Consider the following 26,528-nt stretch of genomic DNA (forward strand, 5'->3'; position numbering starts at 1 on the left):
AGAGCACTGTGCAAACAAATTAGATCCACCCAGTGAGAGACTATGAACCAGTTTCATTTCATATAATCAATTTCACTCTGTTAGTTCTTCCTGCCCGCCCCCTTCTCAAAACCCCTCATGTCTCCATCCTGGTCCCTTCCCTGTTCTGCTTCTATACCTTACCCTGATGTGACTTCCTCCACTCTCATGGTTTTAATGACCATCACTACGCTGACAACTCTTCAGTTTGCCTCTGCTCCCCCTCATCTCTCTGCCTGGGCTCACTCTCAGATCTGCAGCTGTCTCTCGGACACCTCTTCCTGGGTGATTTGCTGTCAACTCAAACACTACATGGCTAAAATAGACTCCTCATCTTTCCCCTCGCTGCCCAAATTCTCCCTACCCACATCCTCTTCTATATCCCACCAACCTCCTTGTGCCTCAGACTCACAAATGCAATATGTCCCCTGGCACCTCTCCATCCTTCACCCCTCAAATCCCTTTAGGCTGCTGCTAAATCTTTCATTTCTTCCTCTACCTCTCCCATAGCAATCATTTCTCTCCTTCACTACTGCCAACACTCTCATCCAGGCCTTGGTACTCTCCGGCTTAGATTATTGTAACTCCTGTTCTTTGGCACGCCTGACTCCCACTTTGCTCCCCATTCCAGTCTATCCAAAATGACGCCACTAAGTAAACTTCTCTCTCTCTCTCTCCTGCCAATCTGACCTTGTCAGACCCACACTCTCAGAGTCTCTTCCCTGCCTTTGTATCTCAGCTGGAATCAATTTCAAACTCCTTCCCACCTTCAAGGCTTTGCACAGCTCTACATTGTCTTCCTCTCTCCTCTTGTCGCATGTCATTCATGTGATCTCCCACTTCTGCTTCTCTTCACACACCCTTTGTGTCCCTGTCCTATAAACAGGGCCCTACATATAATATAATTATGCAGACATGAAGAGTAATGTAATTATCTATTTTTCCCAAATATGCTGCATATTTGTAATCCAGGTGCTAAGCTTATTTATTTTATTGAGTCTCCAGCCCTTATGGTTGCAAAGAAAAACTTAATAATGAGAACTGAATGTAACCAACGCAAGGATGTCTGACTGAAGAGGAGCTCTGTGTAAGCTCGAAAGCTTATCTCTCTCACCAACAGAAGTTGGTCCAGTAAAATTATATTAACTCACCGACTTTGAGTCTCTACAGAGAGAGCATGCAACAACAGCTCTGATATCCACAAACTTCCCTATTCATCTCAGTGCAGGGTTAACTCTGGACTCTGAGGCCTTGTCTTCACTATGGGGGGAGATCGATATAAGTTATACAACTTCAGCTACATAAATAACATAGCTGAATCAACATACTTAGATCTACTTACCGCGGGGTCCACACTACACTTTGTCAACGGGAGACGCTCTCCTGTTGACTCCCCTTGCACTTCTCGTTCAGGTGGAGTACAGGAGTCGACGGGAGAGCGATCTGCAGTCGATTTAGCGGGTCTTCATTAGACCCACTAAATCGACCATCGATGCGTCCAATGCCGTGCATCGCCCTTGGTAAGTGTAGACAAGCCCTGATGTAAATATTTTAAACACCAACGTTGTTAGCTATTTCACAGCTGATCATTTTACCAGAAATATCAAGCTGATGCACTTTTCCCTTTTGGTTAGATGTAGAAGCAAAGCTACTGACTCAGTTACATGCTCTCAAGGTTTGCTGGGGTGAAATGTTTTCCCATTATCTACTTTTTCCTGTGTGCTGGCCCCACTAGGGGAGGTCTGAAGCACAATGATGGGGCAGTGGCACTGCTTGTGTTTTTGCTGTGGGTAAGCAGAGGACTTCAGTCTGCAGTGCCAGGCACTAGCTTCACAAAAATTGGTTTTGAAAAATATGAAAACTAAAATTAAGATGTAATAATTTTTTTAAAAAGAAGAACAGGAGTACTTGTGGCACCTTAGAGACTAACAAATTTATTAGAGCATAAGCTTTCGTGGACTACAGCCCACTTCTTCGGATGCATATAGAATGGAACATATATTGAGGAGATATATATACACACATACAGAGAGCATAAACAGGTGGGAGTTGTCTTACCAACTCTGAGAGGCCAATTAATTAAGAGAAAAAAAAAAAAAAACTTTTGAAGTGATAATCAAGCTAGGCCAGTACAGACAGTTTGATAATAGGTGTGAGAGTACTTACAAGGGGAGATAGAGTCAATGTCTGTAATGGCTCAGCCATTCCCAGTCCTTATTCAAACCGGAGTTGATTGTGTCTAGTTTGCATATCAATTCTAGCTCTGCAGTCTCTCTTTGGAGTCTGTTTTTGAAGTTTTTCTGTTGTAATATAGCCACCCGCAGGTCTGTCACTGAATGACCAGACAGGTTAAAGTGTTCTCCCACTGGTTTTTGAGTATTTTGATTCCTGATGTCAGATTTGTGTCCATTAATTCTTTTGCGTAGAGACTGTCCGGTTTGGCCAATGTACATGGCAGAGGGGCATTGCTGGCACATGATGGCATATATCACATTGGTAGATGTGCAGGTGAACGAGCCCCTGATGGTATGGCTGATGTGATTAGGTCCTATGATGATGTCACTTGAATAGATATGTGGACAGAGTTGGCATCGGGGTTTGTTACAAGGATAGGTTCCTGGGTTAGTGGTTTTGTTCAGTGATGTGTGGTTGCTGGTGAGTATTTGCTTTAGGTTGGGGGGTTGTCTGTAAGCGAGGACAGGTCTGTCTCCCAAGATCTGTGAGAGTAAAGGATCATCTTTGAGGATAGGTTGTAGATCTCTGATGATGCGCTGGAGAGGTTTTAGTTGGGGGCTGAAGGTGACAGCTAGTGGTGTTCTGTTATTTTCTTTGTTGGGCCTGTCTTGTAGGAGGTGACTTCTGGGTACTCGTCTGGCTCTGTCAATCTGTTTTTTCACTTCACCATGATTTCAATAATTTCCATCCCACCATCAACCTCAGCCTAGATCAATCCACACAAGCGGTCCATTTCCTGGACACTACTGTGCTAATAAGCGATGGTCACATCAATACCACCCTATACCGGAAACCTACTGACCGCTACACTTACCTACATGCCTCCAGCTTCCATCCAGGACACACCACACGATCCATTGTCTACAGCCAAGCTCTAAGATATAATCGCATTTGCTCCAATCCCTCGGATAGAGACAAGCATCTACAAGATCTCTATCAAGCATTCTTAAAACTACAATACCCACCTGCTGAAGTGAAAAAACAGATTGACAGAGCCAGACGAGTACCCAGAAGTCACCTCCTACAAGACAGGCCCAACAAAGAAAATAACAGAACACCACTAGCTGTCACCTTCAGCCCCCAACTAAAACCTCTCCAGCGCATCATCAGAGATCTACAACCTATCCTCAAAGATGATCCTTTACTCTCACAGATCTTGGGAGACAGACCTGTCCTCGCTTACAGACAACCCCCCAACCTAAAGCAAATACTCACCAGCAACCACACATCACTGAACAAAACCACTAACCCAGGAACCTATCCTTGTAACAAACCCCGATGCCAACTCTGTCCACATATCTATTCAAGTGACATCATCATAGGACCTAATCACATCAGCCATACCATCAGGGGCTCGTTCACCTGCACATCTACCAATGTGATATATGCCATCATGTGCCAGCAATGCCCCTCTGCCATGTACATTGGCCAAACCGGACAGTCTCTACGCAAAAGAATTAATGGACACAAATCTGACATCAGGAATCAAAATACTCAAAAACCAGTGGGAGAACACTTTAACCTGTCTGGTCATTCAGTGACAGACCTGCGGGTGGCTATATTACAACAGAAAAACTTCAAAAACAGACTCCAAAGAGAGACTGCAGAGCTAGAATTGATATGCAAACTAGACACAATCAACTCCGGTTTGAATAAGGACTGGGAATGGCTGAGCCATTACAGACATTGACTCTATCTCCCCTTGTAAGTACTCTCACACCTATTATCAAACTGTCTGTACTGGCCTAGCTTGATTATCACTTCAAAAGTTTTTTTTTTTTCTCTTAATTAATTGGCCTCTCAGAGTTGGTAAGACAACTCCCACCTGTTTATGCTCTCTGTATGTGTGTATATATATCTCCTCAATATATGTTCCATTCTATATGCATCCGAAGAAGTGGGCTGTAGTCCACGAAAGCTTATGCTCTAATAAATTTGTTAGTCTCTAAGGTGCCACAAGTACTCCTGTTCTTCTTTTTGCGGATACAGACTAACACGGCTGTAACTCTGAAACCTGTCATAATTTTTTTAAATACCCAAAATGTGTTCTAACCTCCCCAGCTCACTCTGTACATTATTGCTACATTAAATCCTGACACCTCTGGGATGTTTCTTAAACCCATCCTTCCCGGAGATTTAAGATGGAGCACAAGGAATATCAATAACTTTCATGGGAATAGTGAGTACTGGTGTAATAGTAATTTCTAGTAACAGAAATACTGCATTCCTGCTTTACCCATTAGGGACAATGAGTAAGGACTGCAGGATTTGCATCCATAACAAATCATCATTTTTTAGCATCTGATTAGTAAACTATGCAGCATATTTCTGCAGCAATCACACATGCTTTTTAGCCACAAAAAGAATGTTATTAATGTCTAAGCAGAGCTGTTATTACATACTGTTCAATCAGGCTGCATTTGATCTGATAATCACATCAAGTCTATTCTAACAAACACAAAATCAAAAAGATAATTAGGAGTTTTTGGCTAATGAGGAATATATCCAGAAGAAGGTTTTACACAAATTAGCAGAGACAGAAAAGTTCTTATAGAGAAACTTTTTCTTTCTCTCTTCCCTTTCTTCTTGTTGCTTCCCCCACCTTGACTTGGAACAGCCAGACTTATCTGGCCACTGCACAATTCCATAAATCAGACTCATTGGGCACTGCAGAGCAGAACAAAGCGTTCCCCTCAGTTCAAATGGCTGGAAAAGGCTTTTAGACAACACGGAACGGAGAAAAAAATGAAACTCACAGATGGCTCATAGTGGAAAGGTGTGATTCATGTCCATAGCCTTACAATTCCTGGTGTGACAATGGGCACACCAAAGTGAGGAGACTTAGCATCACTATCCCACAGTTCAGGGCAGGGAATACCTTATCCAACTGATACTACCAGAGTACTATAGAAATAACCTAACTGAAATTAAATTGGACAGGACACTGGGAGTGATCTTCTATCCCTGTAGTAAGTGCCATGGGAACTTTAATCTTCAAAAAAAGTCAATAACTTGGTTTTACTGTAACACAAAGATGAAATCACCTAGCACACATTGTCCTTAACAGAGGACTATGGGACTGGTTCTATATTGACTTGGTGAGAAGATGAACACATACTGAATTATCAACATCACTATATTACAAACAATGCTACCCTAATACCCAGCTATTTCCCATTAAACTACTAACCAGGCTCATACTGCTTAGCTTCGCAGCCCAGGTTGATAAGCCACAAGGTGGTGGTAGTAGCAACATAGCTTAACACAACTTCACTGTAGTTTTAACCATGGAGTTGAAAAAATTATCACAAAATCTAGTCATAAAAAACAGACGTTAAAAGTAATTTCAGATTATACACCGGCCCTCCTACTAATTATTATGGTTTTATAATCACTTGCCTTGTTTTAAAATGAATTTTTTCTCCCCTATTTCTATGCGAAAGACCCACAAAGAGGAGAAACTGACTATACAGGAGAAGCAGAGCAACTGACTACGCAAAGGGCTATGAAATGCACACCATAAGCAAACTGTAAAAAAGATGTTTTTTCAGAATTATTCTCCTCTAATCTTTTGAGTGAAAATGATCTTATGTCCACTGGAACAAGAAGTAAAAAAAAAAAAAAAAAGCAGACAAGTATGATTTTTAAGTTCACCATATCCCCTTAATATTTTATCATGGACCAGCACTATGGAACTGGGGTACACACACACACACACACACACACACACACACACGATAGTATGCCACAATGGACAGCAACAGTTGCCCCCTCCTATTAGCCGTCCATGCCCACCAGAAAGAAAAAACTCCAGTGATAGCCCAGTGAAGAAAATGCTTGATTGAAGGGAAGCATTGACCCATGCCCTGAAGATATAAATCTTTAGAAGCAGGGTGGATAAAAGTCAATGATTCATGTTTTTTAAAATCAGATTTGCTTGATTAAAATCTGATTTTTTATTTAAATTAAATATTTTTCTTTTTTAAAAATAAACCTATTTAAAATTAAATCTGACATAATGACTAAGGCTACGTTTTAGTCATGGGTATTTTTAGTAAAAGTCATGGACAGGTCATGGGCAGCAAACAAAAATTCATGCCCTATGACCTGTCCAGGACTTTTACTATATATCTCCTTACTAAAACTTGGGCACGGGTCACGGGTGCTCTAGGGGGGACAGTCCGGGAATGACACAGGTGCTGGGGGAGATGGCCCAGGCCCCTGCTGGTGCTGGGGGTGGGGTGGGCGGGCAGCGGCGCGCAGCCTGGGACCCCCCCACACTGGTGCTGGGGGGTGGGTAGGCAGGCAGCAGCACGCAGCATGGGACCCCTGCTGGTGCTGGGGGGGAGGGTTGGCAGGGGCTCCCTACTTAGCTCCAGGTGTCCCTGCAGCTCCTAGGCGGCGGAAGGGTCAGGGGGCTCCGCGCGCTGCTCCCACCACAAGTGCCAGCTGTGCAGCCCCGATTGGTCGGGAACCACAGCCAATGGGAGCTGCGGGTGCGGGCAGAGCACGGAGCCCCCCGGCCCCTCCGCCTAGGAGCTGCAGGACCATGCCAGTGGGAGCCAGGGAGCCCCCCACCCTTAGGTAAGCACCCCTCTGTACCCCTCCCAACCCCCACCCCTAGCCCTGAGCCCCCTCACACACCCAAACTTCTGCTGCCTGGCTCGGGCAGCCCCTGAGCAAGCACCAGCCGCTGCAGAAGTCACGGAGGTCACAGAAAGTCACAGAATCTGTGACTTCCGCGACAGACTCACAGCCTTAATGATGACAACTTATTTTTAAGGCCTAAGCTTACTACAATCTTTAAAATAATTTAAATTAAACAAAAAAGTAATATTCAAGTAGTAATTGTTTGCTGCTGAGGTTTTAAAGAAAGTCAAACTACTGAACTAGCGGCATTCACTGGCTAAGCACCCAGAACCAGAGTTAAAGTGCTAAACCAGTTTTTGACAGCAATAGTCTCTTCTGCAGATGCAGAAAGAATATTTTCTTCACTTCAGTTTACTCAACTAGTTCAGTTCAGTGATTAGCTCATTCAAAATTGAGAAACCAACTAGGAATTGAAAAAGCAGGAAAACTTGTTTTTCTCTTCCAATCTGTGATGAGGTGCACTCCCCTCTTGTGAGCACCTCCTGTTGCCTCGTTGCAATCCTGAACTCTTAATCTCTGCTCCCAGTGCCTCCTGTTGGCTGAAGCCCTCATCAGGTGTGTCTTCAATGACTCAGCCCTCCAGCTATGTGTCACAGTCTAAAATTGACAAACCCCTTCCAGGGTAAAAAAAATCCTACAAGGACCATCACTGTGTCCTTGTTGGCATCTGCAGCCCTGTCTCTGGACTCAGTCCTCATTCCCTTCTGGGCTAGTTTTAAGTCTGTTCCTGCACTGTTATGGAGCACTGGCCCCTGGCCTTTCTCCTTGGAGACTCTTTGTCCTCGGAGATTCTCTGGTGTTCCATCTCTCCAGCCAGGTCACTATTTAACTTCAGTCCCCTTCCAGGGGGTTATGACCAGAAGTTAACCAAACAGTCTGTCTGCCCTTATCAGGGTCTTCATCCCTGTCCCTGAGCCCTTTAAATCCCAGTCCTTTGCTTGGGCTTCTAAACGAGACTTATCCCCTTCTCGGGACGTAGGCTACTTCCCCAGTGGTTGGTGGGGGGACCCAGGCCCACCCACTACTCTGGATCCCAACCCAGCGACCCTATCAGTGATCAAATCCAACCTACTGGTAATCACCCTTGTGTTTAAAGACATCCTCATCTTGGTGCATATGTTCACACCATCATGAAATCAAATAGAACCCCATTCGCTTTTTAATATACCGTAAGAGCTCTAAAAGGAGAACTGAACAAAAAAGATGACCTACTCTTGATCACTTCTCTGATCTAATGATTCTGGGAAAATTTCACCATCAACAAGGAAATGAAGTTGAGGACTTTGCATAAGTTTATATCAAGAATAATTAAAAAACAAAACTTACTAGCAAACTCTGCCTATAAACTGAGCAAATACTCACAAAAATCTGACTCAGTGTTCACATTGCTCTGAATAATTCTATGCATAATGTGTCTGCCTCACATACAGTGGTTCCAAAGAGCTTACTAGAATTAGTTAGCCAAGTACTAAGACCCTGCCTGAAAGGAGCCTGAACAGATGGATGTACGGAGGAGGAAGCATTCATTATTTTATACATCAGGCCTGAAAAACTTGTATAAAAATCTTCCCAGCTTTTCTCTCCATCTTACTGAGATTTGTGGGCACAGAGGAGACAAAGTAATTTTCTTAGCAACAGAAAAGTAAAAATGTGCTCCTATTAGAATTTTTAAAGGAGGTTAACACACTGTGAAAAAAGACAGCGCCTGGAGCTCACTGATTAATGGTACCTATAAAGACCAACCTTCCAGCACAATGAAAAGAGGAAACAGCAGCAGAGACTGAGGCAGCAGGTAGTTAGAGGGGACAGCAAATCTTTAAGCGAGTTAAGATGCAAGATCTCTTATGTGATATAATCATCCAAGCTCCTGTCTTTGCTATTGCTCTACAATATTGCCATAAGTACTCCAATAATAGGTAGGGAACTCTACAAAGGGACATCGCATCCAATTTGCAAACTGCCAGCCTACCCTCAGTGAGCTTTGCTCCATACACTATGAAGACTTGAGGGTGTGAATCAAAGAAAAATGTGGGATGACAGTCTGTAGTTTAAGGCAGAGAAGAAACTGCATGATGTGGAAAATTCTATTGCTGTTCATTCATTACACTGAGCGCTTGAAAACACTGTGGATTGTGAAGTGTAGAGGAACCATATTTATGGCCACTGTCATTACCTGGTGTATTTCCATTGTGTGGCCAGGTCACATGGTCTCATAGTCATAAACACACACCAGGTTGTCACCCTTCACCAACTCTGTATTTGTTATTTCCTTACACAGTAACACAGTATTGCTGGCTTACAGCAAGAGGGGGCTTCCCTGCAACCTTCACTCCCTAGCCAGGCTCACCCTCTACACTTCCCTTCTAAGCACACTTGCTCTCGGTTCCTTCCACTTATATGCTCCCAATTAAATCATTAGCCTGGTGACTACCACCCAGGCACTCAGAATCCCCCAACAGAAAGTATTTAATTGCTCATAACTGAGCCTGCAGCCTTCTTCATGCTGCAGCAAACATCAGTGACCAGGGTGCTACTAACAGTACCCTGTCATAACCCTGAGAAAAACCTCACATTAAAAAAAAAAAACCACTGGCTTTGTTGGGGTCACTAAAGACATGAAATAGGGGAGAATGCTGAATTATTCTTTCTAAATGGATGATGAAAGTGCTGGGAATGGATCATTTAGATTTTCCACTCACTGTTGCTGCAGATCATATTCCTGGGGAAGGTCAAGTAGGGGTCAGTCCCAGCCGTTCTGGCAGAATGTACACAGAGCAGATTGGCAGGAGAAATAAGACTCTGAAACCTGCCCGTACCAGTGAAAGTCTGTGGCTAATGTTAAAGGCAGAGAATGCCCAGCCTACCTACCATACCCTGCTCTGCGTCTGAAAAGCATGGTTGGATGCTAGACACAACAAAGCGGGATTTCACAGAAACAATTTCTCTCCCTCTCTGAGCATTACTTGTTTGGAATTTTTTACTTATTAAAATATCATGGTTCTCGGAGCCTGAACCTCTGTTAAGGAATAGCTATGCCAGTGCAGGCTCCCCACCACTGTGCTTCAGCTCTGACCTGAGCGAGTAGTCCCATGAGTAATCCCATTTACTTCAAGTGGAGCACTCATCTGGTTAAAATTAAGCACAGACTTAAGTGCATTGCTGAATCGGGGCTTGAGTCCTTGGAGCCTCTACTGAAGCTGGCAACTAGTATGCCATTATGGGTGTTTCTACACAGCAAGTGAAGGTAGCACAGGTAAACATTCGATCTTTAGTCTAGCTAGCCTGGGTAACAACAGTAGGGTAGATTGTGGTCGCATGGGCTTCAGCACAGGTTAGCTCACCAGGTACAAGCCGGCCAGGGAGTCGGGGAATCTATGAGGGTTACTGGCCTGTGCTGAAGCCTGTGCAACCATGTCTACACTGTTATCCATGCTAAGTAGATTAAAGATTAAATGCTTACCTGTGCTACAATCACACCTTCACTTGCAGCGTAGGCATACCTTGAGTGCCAACTTCACAAGTGACTTCTGGGGTTTTGACACCTGTCCCCTGGGAACGGGAGTGAGACCCACAAAACTCACTTCATGTGGGTCGCCAGGCAGCCATGAAATGAAATAGTATCAACAGTTCTGCAGTGAAGTGAGAGTATTGCAGTGCTCTGAATATCAGCTTTGTAAACTCACCTTACTGCTGGATGCACACGGTGCTTTACAGACATATAGAAGGACAAGTTCCCCGAGCAGAGGAGCTTACAATCAAAACCCAGAAAATAACGACAATGGGCAAAGTGATGAGGGGATTCAAAAATAATAAAGAAAGGGACTCCTTGTTTCATATGTACAGATTCTAGTTCCTTTTTTAAAATAATAATCTAGAATCCGTACATATGAAACAAGGAGTCCCATTTGCAAGTAAAATGAAATTTAGGGTTTTTGCTCAGTGCATTTTTGACACCAAATATAAATACAATAGTGATAATAAACAATATGGATCACACTATAGCTAGTTGTTGTGTCTTTTCACCCACTGCAGTGGATTGAAGGGAGAGTGATGTGTGAAAATATCCGACCCTGCAACAGTCGCAACACATACTTGTGCAGCTTGCCAACTCCCAGCAAGCCAGAATACGTGTGCTTGTTACCTCTGCTTTTACCGCAAGTGAGTGTACCTCTTTTGGTGGCCAGCTGGCACTTGATAAGATTTTGTACCCTCTGTGTTACCTTGTGGTCTATTTATTTTTACTCTGAAAAGCTCATTTTAAAATGACCAAGTCCTGAAGTGCAATGACTTTGCTTCTAAAATGACTGTGGAGTGCTGGCAGATTCCTTTTAAAGAATCACCTATAATGGGCAGAAAGCACTTTAATTTTTTTAAAGTAGCCGTCTTCCTCTAATTAAAGACATGAAGTGTTAGGAACAAAAAACAGATGCTTGCAACCTCTATTGCTGGGCACCTCACACGTCTAACAATGCAAAGCCTGGTAGATGACATTCCCATTCACTCAAGAAAACGTACTACTTACTTAGCCCTTCAGCTGGGTATTGCATCCTTTCAAAGCCACTATTAACCATGCCATAGAATTGGCTGTAAAGAACAATCCAAACTGGTCACTATTTCTGTGTCATGACTGGGACTGTGAGAATCAGGCTTTTACAGGCTGCTTTAAGAAACCTTATCAGCTTTAAAGATTAAATGTTTTTGCTATTATTACCCAATGTGCATTAGGAAAGAAAAATCAATGTCATCACCTTGGCAGCTAGCAATAAAGACTTGGCAAGTCTCTGACTGTCATATTAATCACAAGCATGTGACTAGAACAGAAATATCTGTCAAAAAACCTCTATCTTAAAAGCCATGAATAGAAGTTATTGCTCCCAGCCATGTACTGCTGTAACTCATGCAGGTTGTTTCCAGCCTTAATAAAATACTGATGGGGAGAGGGAAGGTAAGGGAGGCAGTGCTGCTCCAACGACCAGGGCACTGAACTAGGAATCAGGAAACTTGGGTTGTATTCTCAGCTCGGCTAATGTTCTCACTGTGAGACCACAGGCAACACACTTACCCTCCTTTGAGAGCCTCAAATGAACAGCTCTGTGAAAGTGCTCTATGGGAGACTTCCCATGAACAGGTCAGACACGTTATTTCTGGCCTCCTCTCTCCCCCTATTAACCAGTAAGGGAATTAAAAGTCCAAAAAGAAACATGCAGGTCTAGTTAGTTCCCTGTAGATTTTTAAGGTCATTCAGAGGCCTCCCAGTTTCTCTTCTCTTTATACTCCTCCTGTGTCGATACCCATTACCTGCCTATCTGCGGAGAGTGCAAATGGGAAAGTCACTGGAGAGTCTATCCTCTCGTCCTCAGTAAATTGCTCAGAGTGGATTATTGCAGGAGCAGTTCAGATGGCAGCAGCCCTACTGGCCAGACACATGACAGCCCTACTGGCTGCAGTAGCATTGGAGAGTCTTATGGCCTGGAAATTTTAGCCACCTAATATGCATCTAAATCAAATTGATTGTTTTATCCCCTAAGTGTATTAAAAGATGTAACATGAGCTACTGTAGCAGAGTGCAGCACAGATAAGGAAAGTTCAGCTTATCTTTATTTTGAGTTACAGCATTAGGCAGTCAGTGTTCTGCCCTCTGCAATTCCTCCTTGCACCCTCCCTGCGGGCCCCCTATTTATAGTCACCTGCTAAAAAATTAACGCTTTGTTAAACAACCAATCTACTAATGCCCTGCACTTCCATAGTACCTGCCATAGAAGTATCTTAAAGCACCATGCAGAAATTAATGAATGAATCCTCACACCATCCCAATGATGTAGGAAAGTCTCCTTGTCCCTTTTTACAGATAGGGAAACTGAGGCTTGTGGAGGTTAAGTGTTCTACTCAAGGTTGCAAAGTCTGTGGTACCGCCAAGAACAGAATCCAGATCCCTCAACTCTGAGTCCTTTACTTGCACCACCAGCCCATTCCCTCACAGCAACATTTTGTCATTGAGCCAATATCCCATTACCTTATGGCTGCCATGTGGCACATACAGAGATACACCCATATGGGGGTTGGGGAGTATTACCTGTGAGAAATCCTCACTACACTTAGCTATCCCATCTGTATCTCCTCTCACCAGCCCTGATAACAAGCAGAGAGGTAACCATCCTGCATTTAGTAAGGAGTTTTACTGGGCTTTGCTCTAATTTAGCTTCGTTTGAACCTCGTTGCTCACAAGTCACTGGAGTAGCAACTTGTCCCATTGATTACTATTATGTTTGTTTCTGGCAAGTGCCACAATGTGCTAGTCACTTTCCAAATACACCTCCATCCTGATATAACACGACCCGATAGAACATGAATTCGGATATAACGCGGTAAAACAGTGCTCCGAGGGAGGGGGGGGAGGCTGCGCGCTCCGGCGGATCAAAGCAAGTTCGATATCACGCGGTTTCACCTATAATGCGGTAAGATTTTTTGGCTCCCGAGGACAGCGTTATATCGGGCTAGAGGTGTATAACAATGGCATTGTTCTTACCCCCATGAGCTTACAATGTACACCTCTACCAGTACAGTGTTAAATTTGCTCTGTGCTGGCACAGTGGATTGTGTGTTTTGAGACGAGACTCTATGTTTTGAGACGAGAGATTTGTATACTGAGATGCAGCTTTCCTTGTAAGCTTATCTGAGACCTCATTCCCTTGTTAACTGACTCAGTACTTTGAGATATCTTTTTCTGGAGGTGACTCCAAAGCTTTGACCTAAAGCTAGGAAGGAGGCAGGTTCCTCTGAGACATTTTTAACTCCTTGAGACCCAAAGGAGAGATTCAGATTCCCAAATGTGGAGAAGTTGCCTGGAAGGAGGTTAATTCTGCTTGTAACTTCACAACCTTCTTTTCTGGAAGCTGGTTAGGTATTGGTAACAACTGTCCACAAAGCAAACAAGAACTTGTGGGGGAAAGCACTTTGTATGGTCCTCAATGAGTTTCCTTTAAGGCTAAAATGGAGCAATGCTTGTGTCATTTATCAAACAAGGTGAAGAGCTCTACTGCTTCCAAGGGAGATTTGTCAGTCTTGTCTATTTAGAGTGCAAGCTCTTTGGGGGATCGTCTCTTACCACGTGTATATACAGCACCTACCACAATAGGGCCCTGATCTTGGTTGTGGCCTCTTGGCACTACTGTAATACAAATAATTAATAATGAATTGCTCTAGTTTTCCCATTCTCTCCTCCACTTCCACTGTATCCTACAACTACCTGCTATGTCTTTTTTCAATTAGACTGAGTTCGTCAGAACAAGGACTGTTTTAGAATTATTTACAGTGCCCAGCACAACAGGCTCCAGTCCTGCTTGGGGCCTCAGAGCATTTACATAATACAAATAATAATAGAAAAAATGTGTCCTTTCTTTACATGGCATGAAAGCCTTTCCAATTCCCGCTACATCTGGAAGTGGCCAGTACAGGATTTGCCACAGGGAAGGATAAGGAACGTCTCCTTAACTTGGTATGGGGAAAAGAAAGTGGTGTGTATTTGGTGAATCAAAGTTCCACACACTTTCCTAGTCATAAGCCCACAGAGGGAAATTTCTCACTCTGGCATTTGACTTTCTGGACATGGAAGTAGATTCAGAGGTGTTATTTATGGCCAAGCTCTGCACGGGCTGGAAGGATGAGAAAGTAAATTCTGAGTATTTTGATGACATTGGGCATTTTCTTTTATATGGTATCTAAGAAGTGGCAAAAACTGCAGGCAGCAGTTTAACAAAAAATGTTGATGTTCATTCAATTCTGGGATTTGCTTGTGTGTCTGCATTTAACATCAATGACTATTTTAAGAGCCCTCTGATATGTTATCTTTAATTCAGCCTATTTTAGGCTTTAGTCTTTATAAAATAAAAATTAAGTCCTAGCCTGGAGAGGAACGTTAGCTAGTTTATTTCTTCTATCCCTCTCTTACTAAAGCTAATCTTTTTGAGATGTGTAAGGACTGATACGACAGCACGTGGAAAGGTTATATCCACGATTGTTAAAAAGACTTAGCCCCTCTCTAGTTTGTCCCAATGACACCATTTTATTTTAAATCGCAAAAATAAAACTAATTCATTCAGCCTTCCCTCTACCATCTGTGAAGCAGTCTACAGCAAGATTTAATATTGCTTATTGTGGCTTTTAAAAATATATATGTATTGTGCATGTTGTTACATTTTGTTAGGTGTTCATGAGTTCTTGGGAAAGTGGGCATCATAAGTAACTACTGTAATTTTTAACGAGAATGGGTGAAATCCTGACCTCACTGAAGTCAATGGCAAAATGGAACTGAACCCATTTGGATATGTAGAATAAAGCATAAGCATTTCTATTAACTACAGCTCGATGAAAGAAAATGATAAAATCCAGTACAAGCAATATTTCCAACAGTCTCCCAACATGAAGCATATATAATACGCTGCCATGCCTCTGTCAAGCAGGAGCACATTTCAGGGCCTTATAAATGGTTTCCCAGTAGTGAGGAGAATGGTGCAAAGTCTGAATATTTTCTTACTGTAACTTGTTTTCATTTATACTACATAGACCAGTCCTTGTACACAGGTGGCCTAACAGCACACGGGCAAATCCCCTCTTTCAGCCCAAACACCAGTGTCTGATTCTCAGAGAGCAACTCTGCCCCAAGAAATGATTCTTGCTGGAGAGAAGACAGAACAAACTCTCCCGCTGCTAGCTCCCCCAAACAGAAACAACATATTGCAAAACTAAAGAAAATACAGCATTTCTTCAAAGACAGAACTGTGTTCATGAGCTAAGAAAACAAACTTGTAAACCTATGGGTAATGGTGCCACCTGGTGAATTCCACCATAGCAGCATATTCAAAACAGAAGCTACCTACAGTAATGTTCTTCTTAATTTAGAAACAGGAGAGATAAGTCCTGATTTTTGTACCTAACTGTAGACCAATTCTTTCCCCCACTACCCAGAATGCACGGGTTCACAGACAGACTTGAGCTGAAGCAGTGTATGTCCTTTATTTGCTACTTCAGTGAGTGATCAGTCCACCAAAAAAAGGCACAGCATAGTGTTAAATGCAAGCGCACACCCACATTCACCTGCTCACCTTAAATACATTGTTACAAAGTTATTTATTATATATTGTATAAACACTTTTCTGCCTAACACTAAGATTAGTTTGCTAACTCAGTTGTTTTCCCGATTGGACTGCTGACCAAGTTGTTTACCTGATCAGGTTGCTGACCAAGTTGTTCACCTGATTGAACTCTACCCTGCCAGCCACGCAGGCATCTTTTCACATGTCCTAATACCTAAAATATACATTCTACATATCACATCCTTGGCCCCAACCGCCAAGATTTTGGTGAGACATACGCAGACATAGGAGAGGGCAAGAGAGAGAAACAGAGGCCTCCCTACGTTAGCATTCCCATTCTTGCTGCCACTTCAGTAAAGCTGAACCACTGATAGCAATGATGGGAAATTTTAAGGAAAAAATCCTAATACAGAAAATGCCAGAGAGAAGTTGAGAAAGTTTAACAGAAATCATGTATCACAAATACAGAGCCCGAACTCCTGCCCAAGCCCCAACAGCTACACAGGTGTTATTAGCGCTGTGGCACAAGCCCCACAAATCCAAGTCTGTAGACGTGGCCTCTGAGACTCACTGTCAGGGGTTTTAGAACGCAGCGTAGACATACCCTATGTGGTTATTGGGACTCCCCAGGGCTAGTGCATACAAGGCCTAGCTGCTGAAGCACCTACAGTGCTTGCCTCTGAGGCGTGGTAACCCTGGCACACTGCTGGCACCCTTGAGGTTTGGGGAACTCCATCACTGAGCAGCCCCAATATTTACAGTTGGAAATTAATATCTGTCCTGCCTAGCAGGTGCACGAGGAAGAACCCAAGTGGCTTTAGGGGACTGTAACGGGGTGGTGACCCACTCCAGCCCTGATAGGGTTGGAACCAGCCCCGGGAGAAGGCTGGCAGGCTGTGAAAGGAAGACCTGGGCTGACTGGGGAAGCAGCCACAGCTGGGCCACGCCCCAATCAGGTCCAGCTGGTCCCTATAAAAGGCTGTGAGCCAGAGGCCCAGAAGAAGTCTCTCTCTGCTTCAGAGAGAAAAGGGCCTGGCTGCAGAAAGCTAGAGATTGGGAACATGAGTGGAGCAGGGCTGGGGAAAGGCAGAGGAGCTGGGGAGCTCCAGCCTGGAAAACCCCAGCCTGGAAAGCCCCAGGTTGCAGCCTAGCAGAAGGGCAGCCCAGGGGCAGGCCAAGGCAGCAGGTCCAAACCCAACCTTGCCAGGGATGAGTAGGCTGGTACTGCAGTCTGCCCCAGGGTGTGGGGCTAGACGATGACTGGCAATAGCCTTATACTGAGGCGAGGTGGGAATAGGGGGTGGGGGTTCCCTGGGGAGGGGAAACCCTAAGACTGAAGGATTACTGCTAGGGGGCAGCACCCCAGGTACAAGGGCACCGGGATCCAGGGAGGGACACGGGGGCCAGAGGACAGGAGGATCACCGGCCAGCAGAGGGCGCTCCAGAGCTGGAACGAGCTAATTCCCGGAAGTCACCGGCAGGAGGCGCCGCAGGGGTGAGTCCGCTCCTCTACAGGGACACAAACACACACACCCCACTACCCAAATAAATAATTTAACAGCTAAGTAAGAGACCATAAAGACTACATCTCAGGACACCCAAAATCCTGATGTATGAGAATGTCTTGGTTGCTCCTAATTCTTTTTAAACTATTAGTAGCAGATAATTGTCCTAGACATTGTTTTTGAAAAGGTGAGAGAGACCCTGCTGTCATTTAACATGGCGGCCACACTTTCTACATCTCTTCTCTAGTCACAGGAAACAGATGTCTCCAGTCCTATATCTCTCTTACTACTCTCAGTAAAATGATACACAAGGCTTTGTCTCAGTGTTTATGGAACAGTCTAACATCAAAAAGGAAGGGTCAGTGAAAATCTCAGGAGAAGCATAAAATATTGCATTTCTGAAACAAAGTTCTGCTGCTTTAGAAAGGTTTTTTATTATCAGGCTACCGTGCTCTGGTTGTTATCAGCTCCAGTAAAGTCTGTTGTAAATTCTGGGCCAGATGCATGAAACCTACATACAGATGTGTTTCCACTGCTCCATCCATTTGGGTTCCCACTGCTTTAGTTTACAACTAGAGCTGCCAGTAAAGCTGCTGAATGCAATGTTCTCAAACTGCATCTTCCTTGGCCATAAACTTCCCACCTTTTAGGCCTCTCCATTGACCACCTATGCCCACCGAATCAGCACAAAAGAGACCGTGGCCACTTTCCACTGTCACAACCTCCACCAACCCCACCAGCAGATGTTCAATCTCAGGGATCTTCTGCCAGTGGTTACTCCAGTTTAAGTCAGTGTAATCCCTTGGTGAACTGGCGCTAGCTCCTTATACCACATCCCACACTTGTAACACACACCCAAAATCAGCCTCTTGGAAATGAAATGCTGTCTGGGTGCATAAGCCAGTTTGTTTGCTTTGCCTCCAACACTGAGAAGAACATCTCTTCCCTCATTTATTTTCTGCTCTTTCTGAGCTGTCTGGAAGACTCTCACTATAGATTTTCCACTGAAACACATACTAAAAAAATGGTATTAGTTTATTAGTGACACAAACAGTCTCATTCATTTCTGATCAGACCTCATTACTAGCATGTTTGCTCCCATTTACTCTGCATCTGATTTTAATTTCAGTGACCTGTCCTGTTAATAATAAATACCATCAAAACAGTGTGCACTTTCCCTGAGCTTCCCAGCTACCCCATAACAAATCTCTCTCCGAAAACACTGCCCTTTGCACCGGGAACATGAATTCCTTTGGGTGATACAAGAGTGATGGGATGTAAATTAGAAACAGCAAGCTTAGGCAAAATAGGAAAACCCCCTGAGAGTGAAACATATCAGAATCTGAAATAGTTTCCCAAGAGCAGCAGTAGAAGCTCTGTCCTTTGAACCATGTAAAGATAGACTAGACAAAGCACAAGACTAAAATTTACACTGGAGGAAGAAATCCTGCACTGGCTAGGGGAGGTAGCAGCAATGAAGCGGGCAATGGACCAGATTTTGATTTCAGCTACAGCAGGATAAATCCAGAGTAGAATAGTTCCTCGAGTGGTCGCAGCCACGTATTTCACTCAGGTGTGTGTGAGCCCCATGCACCAAAGCTGGAGAACTAGGCTTAGCCGTACCCATGAGGGATACCCTTTGGCCCCGGTAGCTCCTCCCATGGCTATATAAGGGTGGTGCCGCCCTGACCTGCCCCACATCCAAAGCTTTTGTCCAAAGCAATTTCACAGTTTCACCTTAACCATGTTTTTTACTTACCTGTATTCTTTCCTCAGCCACACTCAAATGCAGCCACACTCCAGTAGATGTGAGGTGGTGCTTGACATTCTATCTGGAAAGGACTAAACCATTTCGGCCATCATACTGGCTTTCTGTCTCTTATGTGGTTCAGATGAAAGATCAGACAGTCTCTGCACAGACTATTTCCAGGTAAAGAACTTCCTGCATTACTGTAGCTTATGGAGTAGCTTAAACCATACCGCTATAGATATTACAGGCTCATTCGACAAGGGTCCAAGCAACATGAATCGCATTTCGTAGCAATGTTTCAATATTAGACATTTGCAAGGCTACTATGTGGCTTTCCATATGTACTCAGGTAAAACTCCCAATGCCTTCAGGATTTTTTCCCATTGATTGTATTGGTAAATACCACATAGATTAAAGTAAAGATGTTTTGTGATACTTTTGCATGAAAAGTCCAATATAGAACTAAATCTTCTGCATTTTCGTAGTCTAATGATTTTATGCATTCTTCATCTTCAGATACCATGTGCCAAATTCTCTTGTGGCCTAAACCTGAAGTCAATGCAACCAGGCAAGCAGAAAGTTTGGCCCATCAGAGAGGGATATCAAACAAATGGCTATAAGTAAATTAATTATTTTTTAAAAACAATTCTAGGGATCTCAGATGCTTTCCTTTCTTTTACGTGAAAAAAAAGTCACGGAAAAAAATAAAATGTTCTCTTCTACTGGAACAAAAACAGCATCTGTTGCCACATAGCTAGGCTTTGATCATTTATCTACCTTTGTTTGCATGGTTGAAAAGGTTACCCTCGAATATTTATTTCCAGCCTTTCCTTGCTCACTACCATCCAAGAATTTGCTAATAATTCACGTTTTTCTGAAGGATGGACTTTTGATTCAATGAAATTCAGACCTCTGTACAAACTGGCTCATACTAATCCCCAGAACCTGTGTGAAAGTCAGAAGTGCAATGATCCCTATTACTAATTAGTTTGTTTTTTTTAAAGAGGAGGGGGTGGTAATTAGGCTCTTCATGAATAAGGGCTTGATCTAGCTGACACTGACTTCATAGCATATAGACTAACTCCGAAGCACTACAAACATTTTAAAATTTGGTTATCTAAATGGAAACTCTTCTGTAATGCTCAGCATCTCTGTAATGGCCTAAAACAACGCAAGCATTTCCATTGATTCCAGTGGGCTTTAGATCAGGCCCCTAATCAGACTCTTTATTTAGGTGCCTCAGCCTGGGTTAGGGGCCTAGCATTAGGCACCCAAGAGTGTAACTTTTGACCTGTATAATTAACACCAATGTGTTCAGGATTCAATGGCCATATACTACTCTTACCTATGCCAGTGTAAATCTTCCCACAGTAAATCCATTGTAGTTTTACTTCAGATTTATATAATAACAGAGCAGACTTTGACCCTGTGGGTGTGAACCACATTTTTATTGTTTGGTCTCCACTGGAAGTAACCATGCTTTTTTCTGAAAAAGAGATGAAAAGGTGGATTAAATGTTCATATTAAATGCCCCTTATCCCCAAACTAGATTTATTCATTTTCGAAGTTAGCTGTTAGGACGTAACATACAGGCAGGTGGTGAATTTTGATTACTGCTACCGACTGACTAAGAATTGTGCCCGCAGCTAGTCTGTGCCAAAACATTTTATTTTATTACCTTTCTTCCCTACATCTTGCCTGTTTGTTTGTCTCATCCACCGGACACGTCTTGTGTTATTTTAGAGTAAAAGCTCTTTGGGGCAGGGACAGTCATTTGCTAAATGTTTTAACAAAAATATGAAAGATGAATTCAAACTGGAATAGATGTGGAGAAGGGCTACTAGGATGATTGGAAGAATGGAGACCCTACCTTACCAGAAGAGATTTAAGGAGCTTGGTTTGTTTAGCCTAACAAAATGAAGGATGAAGGGAGATATGATTGCGCTCTATAAATACATCAAAGGGATAAATACCAGGAGGGAGAGGAGTTATTTAAATAGGCCAATGTTGACACAAGAACAAATTGATATAAATTGGCCATCAGTAAGTTTAGACTTGAAATTAGACAAAGGTTTCTAACCATCAGAGGAGTGTCACTCTGGAACAGCCTTCCAAGGGGAGCAGTGGTGGCAAAAAATCAAACTGGCTTCAAGACTGAGCTTGATAAGTTTATGGAGGGGATGGTATGACAAAATTGCCTACAATGCCATATGGCCCATCCGCAACAGCTACTAGCAAATATCTCCAACATTCAGAGATGAGACACTAGATAGGGAGGGCTCTGAGTTACTACAGAGAATTCTTTCCCACGTGTCTGGCTGTTGGGTCTTGCCCACAAGCTCTTCGTCAAACTGATCATTATATTTGGGTCAGGAAGGAATTTCCCCCCAGGTTCGACTGACAGAGACCGGGGGCAGGGAGGGCTGCCTTCCCCTGCAGTGCGGGGCCTGGGTCACTTGTTGGTTTGCACTAGTGTAAATGGTGGATTCTCTGTAACCTGAAGTCTTTAAATCAAGATTTGAGGACTTCAGTAACTCAGCCAGAGGTTATGGATCTATTACAGGAGTGGTTGGGTGCGGTTCTGTGACTGTTCTGCCCCATGGTCTCAAACCTGGGCCCACAAGTTTCATGGAAGCACTACACCCCAACCCACCACTGGCAGCCTGCTGGCAGTAGCTAACCTGAGATCCACAAAGCCCAGCCTGAGTGTGAGGCTCCACCCCTGATCTCCAATTGGCGGGGTCCCAGAGTGGCCGATTGGCCTGCTGGCCGTACTTAAGCTAGCAGCAGCAAAAGGAAGCTCTCTGAACAACTGGGCTCCACCATGCTCTGCACTGTGTGCTTCCTGCTCCCCACTATCTGCTCCTGAGTTCCCAGGTTTACTTCCTGGCCTTCCAACACAACTTGACTCCTGGCATCTGACTAGTGGTTCCTGCCATCCAGTTTGTCTCCTGCCTCTGGCCCCCTGGCATCTTGACCTAGCCTGACTCTGGTTCCCAACTCATAGGTCTGATCTCCACGTTATCTCCTGCTTTTGACCTCCCTGCCAGTATCCCAACCAAGCGGACTCTTGATTCCTACATTGTAACTGTGAACTCTGGCTCCAACTACTACGACTGGCTGCCCACGACCCGGCTGTGACAGTGGCCTGCAATGTGCAGGTCAGACTGGATGATCATCTCTTTCTGGCTAAAGTCTATGAGCCCTGAAATACTTCAGGCCTCCAGGCACTACCACAATATAAATAACTACATAATAAATAATAACAATGGGGGGTTATTTGCCACTGTTTAGTCACCATTGTTTCATAATAAAAGTACTATTTTAGGGGTGATTTTTTTTTCCCCCTATGAAAAATCTTGATAACGACAGTTTTTCAACATAGTTGCCTAGGGCTAGATCATGCTCTACATATTAGAGTCCCTTTGGGCCACAAGAGTGACCTTGAAGCTGCCCTAAAGGGACAGTGCTGGGGAATCCTCAGCTGCTGTGAAGCCTGCATAGCTGGCTCTTGGCCTTTTTCCATCCCAGTGTGGGGGCAGCAAATAATGTCATTCTAAACAAAAGACTTTTGTTAAGTTACAGTTAAGGTTGCTAAGTGCAATTCACTCACCATTAAACAGATCTGTTAAAAGACCACAAACACAAGAACTATGGAAATCACATGCTAAGGTTAAGTAAACTATTCTGACACCAAGCCTTACACTCAATTCTCTCTCTCTCTCTCACACACACTCACTCACACACACACACACGCACACACACGCACACACACACGCACTCTCACTGATCAGCACTTCTGGCTGTAGCAGAGTCTCCTGCTGTTCTTCCCCCAGATGGTGGGAGAACCTGGCCACATCCAGTTATTTATACTGGTTGGGTCCGACACAGGCCCCAGCTCCTTATTACTTGTGAGGGGGCCCTGCCTTTGTGGGTCTTCTTAAGTCTCTCCGGATGGTGGATCAAAAGGAAAGTCACAAGCCCCAACACATTCAAGGGTACTCCCTTCCCAGGACTCTTCAGGTGGGGGCAGGAGTCCACTGACAATGATACAGAGCACGCATAGTGGATTTTGAGAAATCCTTGGCTGGGCTGCTGAGTCAGGCTTAGTCTGTCCATCTTATCCTGGGACTTCGCTACATTCTCCGTAGGGTTTGGGTGAACGTCTCCTAGCTGGGAGTTCCCTCTGTGGCTTCAGGAGTCACTCCTGTAGTCTGCTGCTTAGGGCAACCCTGCTCCACCACTCCTCCTTCCCCCAGGTTGGCTGCAGCGTCCTCTCTTTTAAAGGCCTTGTCCCTCTCATACTTGATTGACAGGGTCACAGGGGTGGGGCTAGCCCTACTGCCAGGTTTTCTCTGGCACTTCTTCGTCTGTTTGGGGTCTATACACCCCGTCACACTGGCCTTTGGAATTCATGAAATGTTCAGGATCCACAAATAGTAGCAATTGTTAAAATATTCTTCAATAAAGAATGGCATGACATCCCCCCCAACTCTCCCACTGATTTCAAGACATTTGTTTGTGAATATAATAAATAAACCTGTCACAAACCTGTCTTTACATTGAGTGTCATATTCTGATCCCACTGAATTAAATGACAAAACCTCCACCTGGGACCAGGATTTGGCAGTCTGGCCAACTCTAGAAATTACCACCGTTATATAATTATTTTTGTTGTTGTTGGGGGAGGGGGTTAAAGTGTTTTTAGCCACTTCTACTTTTGTTTAAACTTAAAAATGAGCAAAGAGGAAAAAATGTAAATAATGGTCCATTAGCAGCCAGTTCAAAAAAAAAAAATGAAGTCATTTCTATGAACTCTAAACAGTCCCACCTGCCATACAGAGAACATATCTACACTATGCCCACAGGAGGGCACCTAACAATGTTTCACGTTGTCAAGTACCACATACAGCTCTAGTTGGCATAACTTAACACAGTTAACACGTACAGCACATTGCTCTTCTGGGCAAGCAAGATAGGTCATGCTTTGAAAGTAGCACCTAGATTTCTGGTTTGTGTGTACTGTAAAAAGCATCAGGAAAAGCTGTAATGAGCAGACTGGAAAGGAACCCTTCATGATCCAGTTTCACTGCTTAGTCAAGGGTATGCTTCAGGGGAAAGCAGGGACAGGGCTGAAAAACACCTAACACAATTCTACATGTTCTGTCTAGAAATCAAGATATTCATATGGCCCATCACCACAGTACCCGAGTGCCCATTTCACACGTGAGATACGAGCACAGATTCAAATGTACTGCATGGATCAAAGATGAGAATTATTTAGGAGATGAGAGGGGAAAAGGCACTCACAACAAAACACTGGTGAGCTCTGACAGAAAATGGTGTAACATGGTGCCCCGAAAAAAAAAAAAATCTTTTTTAAAAATAATACCTCTAGGTTCCGAAAATAAATATAGGAGGCAGGAAGATCCTGCTTAGATTTCATGAGATACTGAACACCCAGATAGTGAAAAAACCACCAGCCTTGGAAGGGGAAGAGGAATTATTAGCCTATCGTGCAAACAGAGCTCTCAGGAAGATATGCCTTTCTAGATTCACTTACTGATGGGAGTGACAAAGAAAAAAAGCCTTTCCAGCAAGTTTCACTAGGTGCATTGCCTCACCTGTTTAATTAGATAATGTCAAACCCCCAAAGGGAAAAGCAGGCTAAGAGGAATGTAATCTGCAGAGAATTTCAATTGAAGATGATTACCCATAATGTAAAGGGTAAAGCCGGGCTGGCTGACTCCATAGTTAAAGTCTTCATTCCAAAAAAGAAACTTGAGATTAGGCTCAAAATTTACCCATAAGCAAAGAACAGTAATTAGAACTTTTTGTGCTTACATGTATAATCACAGCTTTATACTATATGATGCTATGTGTGACCTTCCATCTCACTGACTCCCCGCTCCCCCCAAATATGGCCCTTGCATCCTCAAACTTGAAAAAAAAATACCTACTGTCTCTTATTTCAGGGGGAGAAGGGGAACCCAACACATTTAACACACTGGCTTGCAAAATATGGTCTGTGCACAACCAGAGGTTTGAAGTGCCCTTCCGTGTGGTCCACAGAATGCAATATTTTGAGAACAAATTATAATAGGATCTGGGCCAGATCATACTATAATTTAATGCATCATACACTGTGCTAAGGAAAATTAGTGGGAAGTTTTACTCTGATCTTCAAAGCACCAAAGGTAACAGCTACTAGCTCTCAACATACATACTGGAGTATGGACACTATTAGAAAATATTGGACCTATTAAGAAAATGTTAATGAAATAGGTTTCCTTAAAGATTCTGATGTCTGCGGATCATTCACAGATGCAGATCCAAACAATTGTATGTCCAATCCTGCTCTTGTTGACATCAATGGGAGTTTGCCCACCACTTCAGAAGCAGGACGACATAGACCCTCCTTGTCTGCTTGTATTTTGGACTAAAAAGACACCTGGCCTCCTCTAGTTGATTACTGTAGGCACAATAAAATACCAATCAATTTACTCACTGGTCTAGAAAATCCTAAACCAATTACCAGTTTTAAAAAGTGACCCCTTTGTTCTCTACTTCTCTTGGGAAAAACAAACGTGAGTTTACTTTAGCCAAATAAAGAGCAGTATAGAAGTACTTAGTTTCATTATGTAGACTCAAGAGTATAGGATTTAGTTAGATCAGACCCATTGACTCCAATGTAGTTTTGATATTACACAATTTCCACAGCCCTGTCAACCTTTGTAAAATTACAAATGCAAAATGCCTTCACGTTAGATCTCCAAATCCATTCTGATAATTATTTGACTAACAGTGCAAAAAAATTAATTCCTAACCTGGCAACTGGGCCTTATGCCAAGTGCAGTAGAGTATTTCGTACATACCTGCATCTCCTTACACCAGAAAACTCTCATTTGCATTTAAATCACTCACACACCTCCACACACAAAATGTAATTATGAGCCAGTAGTAAATTCTAGTATAAATAGGTTACTAGAAATGTCAGGAATGTCTACCCCCAACTCCCATTTAAGTCAATGGAAAGACTCTCTTTGATTATTGACTTTAATGTCCGTGTTGTTGTAGCCGTGTTAGTCCGAGGATACTAGAGAGACACAAGGCGGGTGAGGGTAATATCTTTTATTAGTCCAACTTTTGTTGGTGAAAGAATTCTGTGTAAGCTTAAAATCTTGTGTCTTTCACCAACAAAAGTTGGTCCAACAAGAGATATTACCTCACCCACCTTCCCTCTTTAATGGAAGTTGGATTGGGCCCTTAATGGTTAAC

General features: G+C 43.4%; 1 protein-coding gene and 1 long non-coding RNA gene across 7 annotated transcripts in view; one reads left to right on the forward strand and one right to left on the reverse strand.

Annotated features, from left to right (window-relative positions):
• PRKAG2 (protein kinase AMP-activated non-catalytic subunit gamma 2) overlaps positions 1–26,528 on the reverse strand; it is a 393,593-nt gene that overhangs the window by 226,079 nt on the left and 140,986 nt on the right. The gene's annotated exons all lie outside the window — the stretch shown is intronic.
• The window catches only part of LOC117872020, a 45,553-nt gene continuing 29,960 nt past the window's right edge, over positions 10,936–26,528 (forward strand). The window contains exons 1-2 of the long non-coding RNA XR_004644385.1: positions 10,936–11,061; positions 19,277–19,430. This is a non-coding gene — a long non-coding RNA (uncharacterized LOC117872020). The remainder of the gene's footprint in view (positions 11,062–19,276; positions 19,431–26,528) is intronic.

Source organism: Trachemys scripta, chromosome 2, assembly GCF_013100865.1.
Source record: "Trachemys scripta elegans isolate TJP31775 chromosome 2, CAS_Tse_1.0, whole genome shotgun sequence".
Classification (NCBI taxonomy): Eukaryota; Metazoa; Chordata; order Testudines; family Emydidae; genus Trachemys; species Trachemys scripta.